Source organism: Triticum urartu, chromosome 5A, assembly GCF_056163025.1.
Source record: "Triticum urartu cultivar PI428250 chromosome 5A, HENAU_Tu73, whole genome shotgun sequence".
NCBI lineage: Eukaryota > Viridiplantae > Streptophyta > Magnoliopsida > Poales > Poaceae > Triticum > Triticum urartu.
Window position 1 is genome coordinate 268,453,346 of NC_141877.1, and position 5,605 is coordinate 268,458,950.

The window sequence follows — 5,605 nt, forward strand, 5'->3', positions numbered from 1 at the left end:
ATCCGCAAGGGATTAGTGGGGGGAATCAAATTTCTCTTGGTGGGTAGATTGGGGCCTTCTCAACCAATCCCTAGAAAATCAACAAGTTTGATTGGCTAGGGAGAGAGATCAGGAAAAATTGGAGCTTTGAGCAACAATGGAGCTTAGGGAGGGAAGAGGTGGTCTTCTTGGGGAAGAAGACCCCCTTTATATAGTGGGGGAAAAGATCCAACCGTCACCTCTCACTCAGCCCGCGAGACGCGGTACTACCGCACACGCTCGCGGTACTACCGCACACGCTCGCGGTACTACCGCAAGGTGCTATAGTACTACTGCTTCTTGTTGCAGTACTACTGCTCGTGCGGTAGAAGCCATATGAGGTCCTGTTGCACTAGGCAACGAGTGGTACAACTGCCAGAGCGGCACTACTGTGCACCCCTGTGATACTACCACAGGGCAGGGCTCTACTAGCGCTGGGAGATGCACGAAATTAATAAATTACTTCCGTGACTACTGCCGCTAAGTTTACGACTATGCAAAAATCCAGCACGGTACTACCGCTCATAGGGAGCGGTACTACCATGTGGGGGCGGAAGTAGAAAATTACTTCCGCCCCTACTTCCGCATGCGCCAGTGTCTGGGCTGGAGGCAGCGGTACTACCACTCGCGAGGAGTGGTACTATCGCTTGGTGCCATAGTACCGCTTGCCTGAGCAGTTCTACCGCGGACCCCTGCGGTACTACTGCTCCCTTGAGCAGTACTATCGCATGCCACAGAAACTATAGCACTTGCTAGCCTTCATATTGTAGAGACAAGAATAACCGGATGGCGCTCCATCAAAGCAAAGGAAAGGTGGTGCAAAGGAACATATGTGTACGTGTTGATTCCACCCTAACCTTTCTAAAGCGGACCCCTACTAATAGTACGACTCAAATCCACCGAAAAGAAATGTAGAGAACCGCCGTCTTCGATAGGCTCCGAGGGGCTCCGAATAGTCTTGTGCCTAGACATGAGATATTTGAAATGCTCAATACACACGATTAGTCCGCAAATGCACCGCCATCAATCACCAAAACCACATAGGGAGAAATATTCCCTTACAATCTCCCCTTTTTGGTGGATTGATGAAAATACGGGATTTGCACACAGGGATATACAATGAACATAAGCAAACCCAAGATCTATAAAATATAGACATGCTCCCCCTAGATGTGTGCACTCTATAGATATGCTTTGGACTGCACAAAACACATACTAGGATCAATACTCCCCCTATATTTTATAGACAAGGCAATCCTTGCAACAAAATAAGTGACACTAAGCATGGAGGCAAGGTATAGTGAGTGAGCATGAAGTAGAGGGCACAAGATAAAATAAGCTCATAATCTACTAAACATACTAGACAATAAAGGATAAGCTTGAGGGCATATGTATCACACCATATGATAGAATAAGTCTCCTGGACTCACACGCACACGAACACAAACCAACAAACCAAAGAAGGGAAGGTTCAACAAAAGAAAGCAAAGAGACACAAGACTCACAAATCCTACACTCTCTCCCCCTTTGGCATCGAGACACCAAAAAGGCAGAGAGGACACCTATGGCATGGGTGGTAGCTCCCACTGACGTGATCACCCATCAAGCTCCTCATCTATCTCAGTAGCAGGAATGGACTCCTCATTTGACTCAGCCCACGGATATCCTTGCTTCGTCATCTAGGCAGCCTTAGGAGTGATGTTCTTCTCAGACCCGCTCGAGACTTGCTCGCCAAGATTCCTCAAGATCCTCTTGTCACACCGGCGACTCTCCTTCTAAGCAACGTGGGCCTGGTACTACCCCTTGGCCTGCATGTAGAACAGAGACTTCACCTTGGCCTTGAGCTTCTTAGTCCAAGATGGCTCAGAAGAGGGAGGTGCATACCGCTCAGAACTGTCCTCAGCCTCCTCCTCCTCAAACTCATCATCATCATGAACATCCATGCGTGCAGCCTCGGCCTTAGCCCGGGTAGTGGTGTTAGCCCACTTGTTTTTATGGCGCAGCTTAATGGGCTCAAGGCGAATCCAGTTGGGAGCAAGAAATTCTTCACCTGGAAAGAGCTTCTCCCAAGTCTTCGAGATCAAGAGGAACAGATAAGGTCCATAGATGGGCACCTTATGATGGAACACAAAAAACTAGAGCTCACTCCACATGATATGAGAGACATCAAGTGGTTCAGGTTGTTGGAGACGCGCTTCCTCACAAATGAGCATCATGTCCACAAGATAGGAATGCACCTTGTCCTTATCGCCTATGCGAGGAAAAAGAGAGTTGCGGAAGATCCGATGCATGATGTCAAGAAACGGGTTCAGCACAATAGACTTCTTGCCATTGGGGAGAGTCTTCTCAACAAGAAAGGGTTGAAGCTTGTTCTTGTTAGCAGACTCTAGGTTGGCATGTGGGCGAGCACCAATGGGCACATCAAGCCCCTCATCACGAATGTTCAACATATCCATGAACTCCTTCCACTCAGCAGACATCCTCTTGCCATTTGTCATCCAAGTCATGGTCCGCTTCTCATCCATGTGGAAGTGGACATAAGCAAAGAACCGAGCCACAAGCTCCAGGTCAAAGTCAAGGTGGAAAGTGATGATCTCCTCAATACCAAACTGCTCAACCAAATCCAGAGGCTCACCAAAATATGCCCGGTTTTTCTTCAGATGTTCCATGTCAATCCACTAAATAGGTACATGGATGTTCTGCTTGGCCTTGATCACATCTAGAAAGATGAGATTTTGTTGCTTGGTCCAAAACAAGTCGTCCCCCCTGTTGAGTTCCCTAGGCCTGATGTAGGGGTTGAGCTTTCTTCGAATCAGAAACTTTGCTTGAGGCATTTCATCCATGCCGACAGTTGGCTCCTTGAACTTGGTAGATATGGTCTTAACGTGACGTTGTGGAGCACTAGAGCCCTCAGGAGCTTCTTGGTTGGGAAGATGCTTGGAGCTTGTGTCACGGCTGGGATTCAAGCGCCTTGCATCGGAACCGGAGCCACCACCTATGACACACAACACAAACACACGAGAAGAGCGGGAAGGATTATTGCAAAGACCAAGACCAAAACCGAATGAAACAAGTAGAAATGAGATTGGGTGTGACAAAACAAAGTAAATTATAAGTCAACGGTAGTACTGGACTAGGATGCGGAAGTAACTATTTGCATCTGCTCTAGCCGTGGTAGTATTGCGCCGGGTTGGCACGGTAGTACCGTGCTTAGAGCGGAAGTGAATTTTTACTTTTGCATGACGGGCGGTAGTACCTCTCCATGGGAGCGGTAGTATCGTACTAGGCCCACAACGGGCGGTAGTACCGCACAGGGAGGATCTGGCACAAAACACATCTGAGAACATCCGTAGATGAATCGGTACTACCGTTGATCAAAACTACGTTGTTATACCACACTAAATAGCATATCTACTGCACTAGCACTCTCCAACAATCTCCTCTTGCTAAGATTTAGCCAAAAATCACAAGAACTAAACATGCATCTCCCAAAACCTAGAAGCACAACAACGGGGCAAAGAGAGAGTGACTAAGGGAGATATCAAGTTCCATGGCAAGAGGGCGAGCCGGGGATTGATCCCACCAGTTGGAATGCGAGGAGAGCGGCCGGACACGGAGATCCGGCGAGGTCCTCCGTCGCCGTTCTTGGGCACGAGAGAGAGAGAGAGAGACGAAGTGAGGGGAAGGGATGAATGGGTATGGGGGAGTTGGAACTCCCCCTACCCGCACTTAACCCCCACACACTCTCGATAGCACGGTAGTACCACGGGTCATCACGGTAGTACCGCCCGGGTGGAAGTACCGCACCCAGGGCGGTAGTACTGCTCTATCAGTGGCAATAAAAAATTACTGCCGCGATGGGAGTGGTAGTACCGTGCCATGGTCGTAGCTGTGCAAGCACAGATGCCACCCACCTCCGGCGGTAGTACCATGGCGAGCCACGGTAGTACCGTACACCCAAGAAAGTGCACGTTTTGACAAAACAGAAAAACACAGTCTTTGCAATGCATACCTCGAGCAACCGAACACACAAAAGAGCAAAAACTAAGCAACTTAAACACAAGCAAGCCCCAAAAATAAAGCAAAAAGACAACGAGGACCAAACACGAACCAAAACCTCTCAAGAAGAGAGGGCGGTGGCCAGAGCCACCTATGTTTGAGTTAATTGGTATGACACCACGAAGAATTATCCTTGGGCCCATGACCAAAACTCGTCTTTGAAGCACAACTACCATCAACAATGGTGAATGTGAAAGAGTTGATCAATTTATGCATAATGGGGGGAGGGAGAGTTCATTGAGAGAACAACACTCCCCCTATGTCCATGCCTACACCTAAACAAGACATCAAGATGAGTATGGTGGGGTGTGCAAAGGTTCAAACCACATTGCTCAAATCAATGATATTTAGCTCATGCCTTAACTCAAAATCATGCTTCATCCAAGGGCTTCATGAAAATATCTGCAAGGTTATCATGAGTGTTGACATAGTTGAGCTCAATCTCCCCTTGCCTAATGTGATCCCGGATGAAGTGATACCGAATCTCAATATGCTTCGTCTTGGAGTGTTGCACCGGGTTGAGAGAAATCTTGATAGCACTTTCATTGTCACACCAAAGAGGCACTTTGTCACAAATGACATCGTAATCCTTTAAAGTTTGCCTCATCCATAGAATTTGAGCACAACAACTACCGGCGGCCACATACTCGGCCTCGGTGGAGGAGAGAGACACACAACTTTGCTTCTTAGAAGACCAACTCACCAAAGAGCAACCAATGAATTGGCACCCTTCAGAAGTTGACTTCCTATCCACTTTGTCTCCCGCCCAATCCGAATCCGAAAACCCCACGAGATTGAAGTTTGCTCCTCTAGGGTACCACAAGCCAAAGTTTGGGGTATGAGCCAAATATCGAAAGATTCGCTTGACCACCACATAGTGGCTTTCCTTAGGTGAGGCTTGAAACTATGCACAAATTTCCACACTCAACATGATATCCGGTCTAGATGCACAAAGGTAAAGCAAGGAGCTAATCATGGAACGATATACCTTTTGATCCACTGCCTTACCATTGGGATCTATGTCAAGTTGGCATTTGACGGGCATTGGAGTGGAAGCCGGCTTGACATCACTTAGCTTGAATCTCTTGAGCATGTCTTGAGTGTATTTGGCTTGGTTGATGACGGTTCCTTCTATTCTTTGTTTGATTTCGAACCCAAGAAAGAACTTCAACTCTCCCATCATGGACATCTTGAACTTCGAGGTCATGAGAGCGGAAAAATCCTCATTGAAAGCTTTGTTAGGAGAACCAAAGATAATATCATCAACATATAGTTGGCATACAAACAACTCCCCTTTGACCTTCTTAGTAGAAAGAGTTGGGTCCCACGATCTTGCAACAACTCGGCAAGGTGCTCATACCACACACGTGGGGCTTGTTTAAGGCCATAGAGTGCCTTATCGAGTTGGTACACATTATTAGGGAACTCGGGATCCTCAAACCCCGGGGATTGTTTGACATACACCAACTCATTAAGAAAATCACTCTTCACATCCATTTTCTGCAACTTGGAGTTATGATGAGAAGCA

At 47.5% G+C, this 5,605-nt stretch overlaps 1 pseudogene; it reads right to left on the reverse strand.

Annotated features, from left to right (window-relative positions):
* Positions 1 to 1,814: 1,814 nt before the first annotated feature.
* Positions 1,815 to 2,687, reverse strand: LOC147971016 (uncharacterized; annotated as a pseudogene).
* Positions 2,688 to 5,605: the final 2,918 nt, after the last annotated feature.